This window comes from Pyxicephalus adspersus, chromosome 5 (assembly GCF_032062135.1).
Source record: "Pyxicephalus adspersus chromosome 5, UCB_Pads_2.0, whole genome shotgun sequence".
Taxonomy (NCBI): Eukaryota; Metazoa; Chordata; class Amphibia; order Anura; family Pyxicephalidae; genus Pyxicephalus; species Pyxicephalus adspersus.
This window is the reverse complement of record NC_092862.1, coordinates 60,793,510-60,808,151: the sequence shown is the minus strand read 5'-3', so window position 1 is coordinate 60,808,151 and position 14,642 is coordinate 60,793,510. Positions and strand designations below refer to the sequence as shown.

General features: G+C 37.9%; 1 protein-coding gene across 1 annotated transcript in view; it reads right to left on the bottom strand.

Annotated features, from left to right (window-relative positions):
- Nucleotides 1-10,791, bottom strand: part of RNF182 (ring finger protein 182) — a 29,647-nt gene extending 18,856 nt beyond the window's left edge. The window contains exon 1 of the mRNA XM_072411672.1: nucleotides 10,660-10,791. The gene's annotated coding sequence lies outside the window, so the exon portion shown is untranslated. The remainder of the gene's footprint in view (nucleotides 1-10,659) is intronic.
- Nucleotides 10,792-14,642: the final 3,851 nt, after the last annotated feature.

Genomic DNA, 14,642 nt, shown 5'->3' with positions numbered 1-14,642 from the left:
AAAAAAACATTTTACCAATATTCTATTTTTTATTTTTTTTTTATTTGGATGAATATTATTGGGTCTATTTAGCATTTTACACTCACCAATGATACAAACATGTTTTTTTCCATAGGTGTTTTCTAACTTATGAGTCCTACATAAATCAATCTAGGGTGAAATTTGCAGTAATTGTTTTTGAAATTTCTGCTATGTGTATAGCAATAATTTCAAAAACAATTACTGCAAATTTCACCTCCTTTAAATACTTTACATAGAGGTGGTAATCTTAATCAATTTTCTAATGCGTACCTAACTAGCATTCTAGACCTGCTGAATTAGGCCTATTGTTTACAAAGCTCAAAAACTCAAGTTCCCATGTAAACACTTAAGTGAATCAGTCAAAGAAGTTCCCCTATATTTCTGATCAGTTCAGAACCTTTAAATCAGAAAAAATATATTTTGCTGTAATGATAATAAAGCTAAGTTACAGTTTAATTTTTTCAATACAATTTCAATTTCCTATTGAGGATGCTTGAGTCAGAGGTTTATTTTGCCAATGTACAAAGCAGCTTATTCCTGGCCATTCGCAAGTATTGGCAATAAAGCAGAACCAGAGTTCCACTAATAAAAACGTTGGATCAGGTGGGGCATTATTGCTGAAAGGGACAGGTGATGCCACTTGCAATAACCCTTCTGGATACCCAGCAATTTCAGCTTTCACTGCACTTGCATGCTTGGACTTGCATGTCATCCTGGCCCAGCCAATCAAGCTGGCCAAAGATAGCAAGAAGGAAGAGAAAAAGAAAGAACAAAGTGACACCCTACAACAGGACAGAAACATGTAAATATAGTGGGGATTAGTCTCACTTTAACCTATGACGTCTGCAGTATATAATTATTTACCCATTGGTCACCAGTTTGCAGTGTATGTGCAGTAACCTCACCAACGGCCAATAACCCTGTGATCACTTACCTTAATCCCTCAGTTAGCTGTCTGAAGTGTGTGTTATCTACTTTAGGAGCATGTGCATCAACCCCCTCACCCACTAATTAATATTTAGTGTGCTTGCAGTAACCACCCAGGGATATATGCTATCCCCAAAATATATTATTACCCTCCGAATGCCCTGTTCAGGTGTAATAAGGCTTTAGGTGTCTTGTCTCCATGTAATAACTCCCCTCATAACCATCCCTCAGCTCATGTGTGTTCAGTCTCAAGGCATATATATTAACCCCTTAACATGCAGCAAAAGTGTACTTACCTCTTAGCTGCCAATCACCTCCATGTGTCAACCTTCTGTAGTCAGTCCCTAATCTATGTGTTTTAACCTCTCAGAACCCAGTCCAGTTGGGATACTTCCTCATATTTCATCATTTGACCCTGCAGAATTTTAGTCCCATCTCTACTGACTTTGGTACAGTTAGTAATCTCAGTTTTGATATTCTATTCCCTGTGTAAACATTCCTAAATAACAAAGCCCTTCCCCATCACATTCACAGCAACACATCTACTGTTCCTGTGAAATATTAGAACACACAGTATGCATTTGTACATAGTATTACAGTATATTTAAAGGTTTTGCACAGTTTTAAATTTACATAATGATGTGGATGTATTTTTTATGTGGATATTTGTTTGATAAATGCTTAGTTTACTTGCTCTGTAAATACTGTATAACAGGGTTGCTGTTGTTAGTTCAAGGGTGCTGATGGTCTCCATCTTGTGTTTATGAGCATGCAGTTCAATGTTCTCTCCTCCCACACATTGCACTTTTGTCCCTATTCATCCATGATCCATTCTTAATAACACTTTCTCATGCACTCTCTAACAAAAAGCCATGTCTCCTTCATTGTACATCTCTTATATACCGCCATTCTCTTTTGATGCCCAAGCTTTTTCTCATTTCTTCTCCCTGAGACAATCCTGCTGTTATGCTCTACTCAGTAAGTCCATATTACCCCTGTCTAAAAGCTTCTTTATTAAAACATATATTGTATAACCTGTTAAATCACCCTCTCATTTGCCTTAATTCACATGTTTTTGCAGTACAACATCCCCCAAGATAAATCTCATTGCCTTCGATATCTTCTATTCCCAAGCCTACCCCACCTATCCCTGCTATATGAGATTTTCGTGCAGTGGAGGGAGTTTTCTATCTGGATCAGCTGGTAATTTTCTGCACTTATTGGTCAAATATAAAATCATTTTTAATTGTATGTTTATTAAATAAACTAAAGAAAATAAAATATGTTTAAGCACTTTTTTACAGTATTTCTTGACCTTTTTAACATGCAGGAACCCTTAGAATAACTTTCAGGTCCTCCGGGAACCCTTTATTATTACTATATTTACAGCTCACAATATGTCAGTGTGGTGGTCAATGGAATGAATGCCTTTTACATTGCTGGCCATAGGAATGAATGTCATCCTTACAGATAGCCAAATAGAGCATTGGTGACCATTAGGCTGACCTGGGAGATACAAATTGCTCATAGCTCCTAGCAAATTCTGGAGCAACCTGAGTTGAAAAACACTGCTTTAAAGTGACTCTGCAACCATTGAATTCCAATGAGGCAAAGAATTTGCAGTTATATATACTATTAAAGCTTTCATGGCCACTCCTGCCAAATTACTACTGGAGAGTAAAGCTGCCCATCATATTAACAGGACAATGAGAATATGTGGCAGGCCGGAGGCAGAAGCCATCTCTTACTACTAGGAAGTCATTGAGCTTTCCCAACCATAATGTTCAACCTTATAGATGGGAGCAGTGAAAGCTGCTAGGTTATATGCTCTAGGTGCCTGTCCTTTACACCTGTCTGCAACTTTACTTTGCTACAATGAATAATTCTGAACCTGTATATTTTGTTAGTTTTGAAAGTGGTGTGGAGATAAACAATCCCTTACTGTGAATTCCATGTTATCAAATAATTTAAAATACATTCATTGCATAGTTAGGCATTCATAATGAATGTCCCGCATTAAAAGATTAGTGAGATTATCCCAGTAACAATCTCTTTCCTCAGAATCTTGTAGTAAACATAAATTGTTGTACTATTTTATAAACGTTGTTTTTAGCCTTTGTCTTTATTTATTGATATTATTATAGGAAAATATTGCAAAATCCTGTCCCAGGCGCATCAGTTTCATTTTTTATCTTATTATCCTATGGGAAATCAGCCAAAATTGGCAAGAATTTAGCAGAGCCAAACGCTAATTCTAAGAGATTTTGAGGCATTCTTACACAACAGAACCAACATCCTCCTAAATTATGGAAGTAGGGAGAGGTAGAGGTAAAGCAAACAGAATATTGCAACCCTAGGATAGGCCCAGCATTACCTAATAAGAAGCAATGTGCAATATTTTAACCTTGTGTTATTGGGTTTATTTATATCTTACTATACGATTTATTATTCTTATTTAGCACTGTGATTATTATTAGATTTAGATGCATATATTAGAATTATATGCATTCCCTATATATCCTACATTTGTACACAATTAGTAATTAAACTGGGTCCTATAGGGGACCTTTACAATTCGCTGCTTTTACAATATAGGGGTACCACTAGTACTTTCTTGCTTTTATAAGAAGCCTGAGGGTTCCATGATGTTTTCTACCTTCATATGACTACACTGTATGAGTATGCTGCAGAGGAACTATACTCTAGGACTGAACTAGCTATTCTGGGAAAAATGCTGCTCAAAGTTCTTCAGTAATGCTGACCATGTGTAAGAGTTTAGTAGCATGGTGATAAGCTTCTCCTTTTAGCATGATTCTTGTGAGCACATAAACTGATCGGTCCCTTGTAAAGCCTCCGTTTTGAAATAAAACGACTCTTACATAGATACTATGGATATAAAACATACAAATTCTTGATGTTTTTATATATTCATTTGTGAATTTTCTTATATTTGCCTTAAGTTCAGCCTAAATGCTGAACTATATACTTACAGCTTAAATAGTGAACTTCAGGTTCATTTAACCCTTGCAAGACCCCATACAAGGGTTAAATGTTCACTTATATCTAGGGGTAAAAAGTACCTTACTCCTCCCCAGCAGCCAGCATGCGTCTTTAGTTTCTCTATGATCTAGGTTGAGGGACATTTGGCATTATTCACTTATAATGCAAGAGTATTGGTCTTACCCTGTTGGGGATGACGTCAGTACTCGGATTAGTTTATGGAACAGGCTGCAGAGGACCAGTCGCACAGAGCTAGAGCCTGCAGGGGGGCATGGGATAAGGGGAGTAAAACACCATTTAAATGAACTTTAGACATAAACAAGGATTTAACCCTTTGCAGTATGAGGCTGAATATGTTGTGGTTATAGTAGAGGTTATCGTAGGGCCCTACGATATTCTCTAACATAACATAACCAATTCAGCTAAGTAGAATGATAAATCTATAGTAAAGGCCCACCACAGCCTATACATGTATAAGTGTATTTTCATATACCTCACCATCAAAAAATACCCTATCCTTGTATGGATTTGACCTTTTAAGAAATTGTAAATAAAGAGTTTTGTTTTATTAATACCTTTTTGGGAATATACCTTTATGTGAATTGGAAATGCCTTAAAAATCCCCATTACCTCTTCTTTCTAAAAGTTTCCTTATCACTTAAGGGCATTTCTTTTTAAAAAAAAAAAAAAAAAGGAACAGATAAATGTGAAATTTCTACAACCGGTCAGACTTTAGCTTTACAGATTAATCCCACTCAGTGTGGAATTTTCACTTCCACTTAATTTAATGGGATCAGTTGGAAGCACAGTTGAGCCTGCAGTAGAACGCTGTGGTCAACCACAAATCTGTAATGGCCCGTATTGTCTTTGTTTACTATAAATTATTCTGTTTTTATAAACACAATTTAAAGCAAAGATTCCAAAAGAATTCATAGTTTTTCTAATGTCCATTTCACACACAGTCCAACTGATCCCTACAGTGCCCACAGCACACACAGTCATGTTCACAACATACAGAATACAGTTTCCACATTGTCAATGCCATGTACCATACTACTGGGCCCACAATTTCCATAGCACATACAATCCAAAAAAAACATTATAGGTTTGACTTAACTTGACTTAAATGACTTGCAAACAAACTGGGTGAACTTATAAAGCTTCATACCATTGTGGGTTGAAATTTCACTGTAAGTTACATCATACACAATTGTGTAATCATTTCGAGTTACCCCAAGAGATTTATAAGCTCATTATGAACAGTTCAGTAATAGTTGTTGGAATCCCCATGGAGTGAGTGAAGCAGAAGAAAGGGTAAAGTGGAGATTGAGGCAGATGGGGAAATTTGAAAATGACTGCTTATAATCCACATTTATTACAGTGTATAACACAGTGCTTCCCATCTGCTTTCTTTGCTCTGCTGTTGTTCAATGTCTATTTTGTTCATTCCATTACAATAAATGTTATGTTGACAAAACAAGTAATTTGTAAACTCACATAGTGTAAAACATTAATGTCATGCTAGACTAAATGGCCATAAAACTGAGAACTGTGTCTCTAGGGCTGGGAAAGTCCCCAGGGAAGTCAGACGACATGACCTACATCATGAATGTGATCATAGTTGTCATTACTGTCACTGAACATACTCATTATACATTTGCCAAACGGCTACAATGCTTTACAAATTTTACCTTACATCCTGTACCTGTATGGAATGGAAAAAGTAGCACTGTTTACAGTAAGCAGGGTGTAATGAGGTAGCTACACATATTAACATAGATTGTTGTACACTAAATATGAATATGGTTAATGTCTTCTTATATACTGAGCTTCCATATACAAAGCAACACTGCCTTTCTGTATTTGGGAAAGCTTTAGTATTTCTGTGATCCAAATAACTATGATGGCTGGGGCATGTTCTCCTGGAATGGCCACTCTGGCCAGACAAGTCACCATGTAGCAAGCAGACTGAGGACTAGTACACATAAGCAGATCTACTAGTGCCCAGCCAACCAATCCATTGATACGAGCCATCAAAACATTGCACAACGTCTACAGTATTCAGCCCTTCCAATCAAATTTCTTGGATGAATAGTGATCACAATTTTGATTTAATTGATTATTCATACAAACATTACGACTTGTCTCCTTGAGATTTAAATTCACCATGACTGTGGCATGCAAGAGCCTTCTTCCACCTATATATAAACCTTTACCCAAACCCCACCCATACCTTTCCCCCAATGAAGACGGATACTCGGATGTAGTGAAAATGGCCTTCCAGCCGTTTATTAACTTACAATATTTTAACCTAACTTAACATTAAAATATATATGTAAATAACAACATCAATAATAACCATACCTTAATACCAATAACATAACAATCCAAGCAACCCACTACCCAGGTGGCAGGTCCTCGACCATACTTAACCCCACAAAACCATTGATGCGTTTCATTGATACACACAACTGCTCCCAGGTGCCACTCCACAGCCTCAGGAACTATATCAATTATGCATACCTCCCGCCATTAACCTTTTTCACTACATTATTACACCAACTTGGACACCCCATACCACCGATGGTTCTCCATACCCATCACCATGTACCATACCTTTAACCAACACATTGTTTTCACACCGCCAAACACAACATCCTGTCAAACCACCAACCTACAAGGGTGGGCGGGCGTTAATCTCTCTAAAATTCTGTTAAATTAAACTGCCCCTTTCTTGTCCCCTATTGTATTTGCTTGTATTTAATGAAGAAAAAACACTGTAAGTGTTTATAAAAATGATTTGCTATTTGTTGGCAAATGTTTTCAATCCTGGTTTGACTGGTTTCTATAGGTAACAACTTCACTACACTTCTTCATCTAATGTTTTTTTATGTATAAATACATAGCAGCTATATAGAGTGAAAAGAACTATTCACCTTAAAGCATTTTTGTAATTCAAATTTAAATTTGTTCATACGTGCAGTGATTGTCACTGGAAATGATTGTTAGTGATAATTTCCAGTGACAGTAGAATGATTGAGAGCTGTACAGGGAGCGCTCTTCTTTTCTTTGGTGAGGGAATCGGGATGAATTAGGTAAAGGTGCCCTGCTGCATTCTCTTCATAGTAAACAATAATAGTTGTTACTGGCTGCTGTTTAGTCATTCCAGCGAGGCAGTCTGGTAAATGACATGGTGGGACTGATTTACTATACTTTAACCAGAAAAAATCATGATCGATTGTCCCGAAAATCTATCGTCTGTATGAAGCTTAAAGTAAGGGGAGGAGGTGTTTATTCCTCATAGCACAGCAATTTTCTACTGTGTACATGGAATCTGTTCTTTCTTGGCAGCTTCTATGATAGGATTTTATTAATCTGGATGTTCCTTGATTTAACACAGGCAAAAAGCTTGTAAAATAGAAAGCGGAACTATAAGCTAAAATTAAAAAAATTGAGATCAGGCAGATCCTTTGTTGCAGAAGGGGCATTGCCTATCCCTTCTGCAATAAAATAAACATTTTCTGATCACATTTTTTTAAATACACTCATTTGTCCCCATTTCATTGCGTGTGCGGCAATACATCTTTTGCTTCTCCTCGGTGTTTCCTACTTTTCATCTATCTTGATTGGCCAGGTTGACATAACTCCCGCACATGTGCACAAAGGTTTATTCAGTCCCAGCAACCAGTCCCAGGGATGCTGGGAAACCTATATCAATTTTTTTTTCTAAAAGACCTGCCTACTCACAAACTTTCTATATACTATTGTTCTACTTTAACTAGCAGCTCTTTACACTAGAAGTTTAGCAAAAACTCTCCCCAAAAAGTTTAGGCCTTCCCTTATTTTTTATCCTTTGCTGCATAATCTCCAGCAGTCCATTGACAGTCATTTCCTGCCTACATGCCCTGCACAGATAGCTACATGGCATTTTAATGGTGGGTTTTTTGATGAAGTGAGTGAAATATATATCTGTCATGTGCAACTGCAGGAGAGCTTGTGACAAGTTGACAACAGAGTGTTGTCACCCTATAACAAATTCTAATGATTTAAAAATCTTTAAAATCACTTTGAACTGACTCATGAACATGTTAAAGATTTTTTTTAGCAATCAGGTGTATATATACTTTAATATTCTGATCTGCCTGTCAACCACATACATAAATATATGCAATGGCAGGTAATTTTTCTGTTCACTGTTGCATTATGAAGCTCTCAATTTCACTGTGCCCTTTTCCCTCCTTCTTATGCGCCTGTGTTTGACACTTGCTGTATCTTATTCCTGTAAATGGAAAAAAGTGTTGCAGATTGATTATGCACAGCAGGAGTAACACATCACACCTCAGTGTGTTACAATACTGTGTGTTGCATCTGTATCCAAGCAAAAACCCCAACTAATCTGTGGAGATTTCATTTACACAACAAGAGTTAAGGGACTTGCTCTATATAGGGACTATCACAGATGTGACTGTTTTTTCACTTCTTAATTCCCTCTGCTCCTATTGTACGAAAACATCAGCAAATGTCATCGTGCCCTTATACTCTTAGAAAATGGGATTTGTGGGTTACTTAAGAAAGCCCTGCAAACAGCAAAAGCACACTACACCATAGCAACCCGATGCTTTCTTTTATCACTTTACTACAGTCAGGGCAATGGAACATGTACAGAAAATAAATGCAGCCCTTTACTTCAAGGAACAAAAACGAAACATTTCTTTTCTGTTACTAAATTGCAGATGTTAACTGCTAAAAATAAAAAGAATAAATAAAGATCCTCACACAGTGCTCTTATTGTTATATTAGAAAACTGACTGCATTTGGAAAGGTAGACAAATTCCATTTCTATCATTATCACTAATAAAGGCAGTTTAGTAAACTGATTATAAATCATGAAGATGTCCACTTTATTTGTAGCAAGTACACCTTCTGAAGCGTTCACGTATCTGATGACCATAAAATAAGTCATAAATGAATCATAATTGTAAAAAAATAATTCTCTGACATTTTAAACATGCAAAGCTCTCAATAAAGATCTCCTTTTAAAACAGCTAGTTACCCTGCCGGTATGCGGACCTTCTGCCTTCATGAGACTGCATATTCTGCAGAAGTTGGAGAAAAGTCAAACATTCATATCTGCTAACTTGCCTGGGGGTCATTGTATATAGAGTGTCATTTGTGTTTAAGTTGTCTACTAACCTGCTGCTTTCATAAATCTCCAATTTTTAATTCAGAAGTTGTAAAAAAAAAAAACAGAAGTCCATATCTGCATACTTATCAAGGTTCATTGTATACACATGGTCTTTGACCTCCATTTAAACATGCTAGTTGCTTGCTGGTATACTTACCTGCTGCTTTGTGAGTTTCTGATCTGCAGGTCAGAGGTTGGAGAAAAATCAAATGTATAAAAATCTGTATACTTGATGAAGATTATATACAGAGGATCATTGACCTCCATTTGAATACACTCTGATCTGCAAGTCAGTGGTTGAAGAAAAGTCAAATGTCCACATCTGCATTCTTGTTAAGGGTCAGTGAATATAGTGTCATTGATGACTCCCATTTAAACATGCTAGTTGCTTGCTGGTATACTGACCTGCTACCTCAATGTGTCTTTGATCTGCGGTTTAGAGGTTAGAGAAATGTCAGACATCCACTTCTGCATACTTGTTGAGGGTCATTGTATGCAGAGGGTCAATGATGACCTCTATTTAAACATGCTAGTTGTCTTGCTGGTATACCGGACCTGCTACCTCTTTGTGTCTATGATCTGCAGTTCAGAGGTTAGAGAAAAGTCAGATGTACCACATCTGCATTGTTGTTATGGGTCAGTGCATGTGAAGTGTCATTGATGACCTCCATTTCTGCTAGTTGCCTACCTGGTATACTGTCCTTCTGCCTTCATGAGTTATTGATCTGCAGGTCAGAGGTTGTGGAAAAGTCAGACATTCACATCTGAATACTTGTTGCAGGTCAGAGGGTCAGTATGACAGTCAGGCATCCAGCATTTTTCAGAAGGAGTTCTCTGTGTTTGCATGTCAATACTTTTTGCATACATTGACCAGTAATGCTTTCCTTTCAGCACCAGATCAGTATAGTCTGTCCTTATCTCAGTAACCAGAAGGCTCCTTCTACATGACACAGAGACACATTTCCAGACATTAGACAATGGCTATTGTAACTAGGCATATTGCACAGGCATAGTGAAATACATCTAATATTACAAATCATATAAACCTCCCATTGTGCACATTGTAATGAATGCAATAATCTTCCAGTGAGCGTGGCAGCATTGAGCATACAGAGCTCCCTTTGTTCAAGGTAATGTTAGGAACCTCTAAAAGGAGTCTTTTCTAAATTCCAATGTCCATTGGACAGCTTACATCCCTGGAGCAAAAGTAATGACAATCTCTACACAACACTAAAACCATTATAGCATTTCTAGTATAGTCCCTGAGATTTAACACCTGGATAGCTTCTATACAGCATAGCTCCTGCTAAGGCAATGAAAAGATCAATATAAAGTGAATGATTATTGTTTGTGTACCATAGGAGGTGACAGCTTCTTCCTGATCTACTAACCAGGGCTGCAGCAATAGTAATGTAATGACATGAAGCCACTTACTTGTACCCAGTAGTAGGTAGTGGTAATAAGGTAGCATTATAGAGCACACTGGAAAAAAGCCACAGGTATTACAAATAAATGTATTTTTTTACCTGGGGCAGCAGCTGGATAATTGCACACAGATGCCTCTGCTCCTCCTTTCCTCCCTGTGTTATCCCCATCAGCATCTGAGAAGTGAAGCTTTGTTAGTACTACACAGTAGACTGGGCAGCTCCAGTCACTATAGCAACAGACCGCCTAAAGACTCACTCTTTCTGCTGCTCTGAGCTGCTACAGCAGCTTTACCCCCTCCTGAGTTCATTCAAGAATTCCCATTGAGTGAGGAATGATGGCTGCAGGAGGAGCCAGCACCTTGGATGCAACACTCATTGGTCCTAACCTGCACAACTGCTGCCAGATGATGCTGGAGACAAGATTCACTGGTGAACTATTCCTGCCAACAGCAAGACTGCATCTTACATTGAATGATATATATATAACACCTAGCTACAAGGGTGCAGAAAAGTCTTGCATCAAACACATGCACTACACTCCCCTGGTACAGAAATACATTATTAGATATGTCATTTCAGCAAAGAAATCAATTATTACCCAAACTGAAATGTTAGGATTATTTGAAATTGTTCACTTCTGATTTATGGTAGTTTGTATGTAACAGAAATATATACAATATATATATAATGATTCACTGCGGACACCGGCTTTGATTATTCCATTAAGCATAATATTGTAATTGGAACAAATCAATAGTCTGCAAACAGCTAGAAGAACAAATTAAAAGTTAATATAACTGATTCAGTGGGGATTACTGCACAGAGTATGTTAATTTTTTACTTAACAACATAAAAAATAATGTTTTATAACATTTTTATGCAACTTTAGGATTGTCTCATTTCTGGCAAACAGGATTGGATTTTTAGGTCATGGTCAAAGGTGCCAAGCGAACTAGGAGCGGCATTTGTATTGTTACCACAGCTGTGAAATTGTCTTTTTTAATGTATAAAAGTGTTTAGTAAACAGCTGTTCAACCCATACCCATCATGGCTTCCATCAATGACCTTCCAGCACTTAAGCAGCTTCTGTCTACTATTATCATGGCCAATTTCCCTTATCCAGCACTGTGAGACACAGAACTTTGAGGATATGTTCAGACTGATGGTGAGGTTAGGGTGCGGTTACCACTACCTTGCTCCAGTGAACTGCTGTCTTTGGGGTGATGCTACATGTAGCATTTATCCATAGCAGCCCAAAAGGGAATGAATGGGTTCAGCACCTGTGATTGACACCGCTCTCAAATCTGCAAACACTTGATCTTTAAGTACCGGCGCTGGCCATGTGTCAGCCAGGCAGGATTGCTTGCTCCAACGCTGGTCTGAGCCTGCCCTAAGTCTAACAGTGAGAGTTTGTTGAAAAAGAATGCGGCGTTTGTAGTGATGCTCTTTCATTGGCCAGACAGTCTATGAAAAGCCGTCAGTCTTCTGCTCAGTATTCTGGTACTTCCATATGGGCTAGTTGTCCAGGGATGTTACAACAGTACACAAAGTCTCCATCTTCACTGAAATATGGTAGGAGTGTCACCTCTCTTGTCCTATAAACTGTTGGTTTAACTTCTGGTCTCACACAGTTCTTTTCTTTTAGCCTGGATGCTAAAAGTTCAGATGCTTGTTTTGACAGACTTAGGTCAACAGGACTTTGGGAGAGCTGATGGTTCGATGAAACACTTCCGTCATATTCACTTCCACTGCTAACTCCTGAATTACACTCCAAATCCTGTATATCCTCTATGTCGGATACAGGAATATACGGGAGTGTACTGAACACTGGTATGGGAACATCAGCACCATGCGGTACAGGTCATCTTGCCGATTCCAAATCAGGGTACTCCCATTTGTTTTTCTTGTAACGATTGAAACCTTTGACACTCACAGCACTAAAATAACAATCATCATGATGATTTTTGGGCTCTCGCCATACCATAGGCATACCAAATTTCAAACTTTTCAGTTTTCCATTTTTCCACTGACGTAGACACTCTACACAAATTTTGCATACCATATGGGGAGCCAAATACTTATCTTAGTCCCCTAGTTTAATACCAAAATATGCAAGGTATGCTTGTTTCACAAATTCTGTAATTTTTCTTCTTTGTTTTTGCTGAGAATATTCACCAAACATTGAAAAAAGACATAAGTTCATCAATTTCAACCACTAGGGAAATAAACATATCCCAGATATAAAACCCTATGGACATAATTGGTCCAGAGGAAGGCAAAAAAACCCTGGTACAACTTGCTTCAACAGGTGAAAAAAATGTCTTTCTGATTCCATGATGCAATCGGATGTTCCCTGGATCATCATTGCCTTTGACCTTCATAATTTCTAAATCACTGAACTGTATCACACATAATGGATTCTAACACTTTGCAGACACAAACGTTTACCAGGTCTGTAACCCAATGGTAATAAGATAGGATACAGACAGTAAAAAACTTTAGAAACAGGCCAGCAATCATTGGGAATCCTTTATGAATTAATAAATGACTGCTGAAGATATAGTTTGCTGTATTGGAATAACACATTTGTCTGGGATGCCAGTAATCAAGTTCTTCCGATGTGCAGGAAGCATTATACCATTGCTTTGGCAACTTTAATCTTCGTCTGACAACAGAATACTTTGCACTGAATCCTTTAAGTCATATTAAAGCTCTTGGACAAGCAGCTGACAGTGTATGAGATCTGCCTGTGCATGACGTAACTTCCAGATCTATTTTTATTATTGCCGCAGGAAAGATCTATGGATTGTGCTTCCTCAATAATTTAATGGGATACTATTTTTGGATCCATCTGATTTCAGCTGAAAATGGGACAATTCAAAACGTGGTTGGATTTATGGATTGGGAAAGGGAATCATACCAATTCACAATAACAATTTATTTTAATATATATATATATATATATATATGGATATATAATATGGATATATAAAAATATATCCATTTTATGCTAGATGCAGGTTATTGTTTGGTGGGTGATGTTGCATGTTATATTAGAGCTTTTTTGTATATTGAGTATGTTTGAACTGAACATGAATAAAAAATATACTGACCTAAAACTGTAGTTACTTGACACTCCAGCTTGGGCTTTGGTCTTTCTCTCTATACTTCCTGCCCGAGGCCTTCCTGGGGTTCAAATACCTGCTTGCCTTATGCAGACACTTCCTAATGGCTGCTGCAACATGGTCCTTTACTGAATGGACCAACAAAAGATGTCACCAAAACTGGCAGGAACTGGTGATCATGGGTGCCATTGCAGTGGTGCATTTGCAGTCCCCAAACATGGAAGTGTTGCTATCAAGGGACATAGAGTGCAGATTTAGGTGAATATATTTTGCAGGACTGGTAAGAGAATTTGAATTTTTGATGGACTTTTAAAAGATAAAATTTCACTTTTCAGAGTACCTAAAAAGTAATCATCACAATACAGATCCTCTTTTTGTAAGGCAGGACTAAACTGCCAGCAAATTTCATGGGTCCCACAAGGTTTTTCCCATAAATTGAAAGTTTACAACATATCCACACATTATAGCAGCACCATGACCTTATTCTGGGTTCTGAGTATTTGGCAATCTTTGCTGGTGACATGACTGTTAGGGATGAGCGAGAATGCCTCGTGAAAATTTCTTCGAACTTCCAATGGGTCCACGAAATCGGTGGGCTAAATTTTCGCAGACCCGTTGGAAGTTCAAAGAAATCCTTACAGGATGATTCCCATGGCTGCATTCATGAATGCAAACCCTCATTTAACCTCTAGTGCCTGGGGATCGCACACAGGATGATTCCCACGGCTGCATTCATTCATGATGAGCACAGCCGCGATACTCCTGTGTTCTTGGATAGAGAATCGCTATCCAAGAACACATACTACAGGGCTGCAAGAGCAATAAGTGGAGCAGAGCTGTCAGCTTGGATTCTACAAGGAAAATACTGGAGGTCTGCCCGTGAAAGAAAGGCAGTGGGGCTTAGCTATAACAAAGAATGGACTCAACTTCTGTCCTACTTCTAGCAAAGATTGGAGT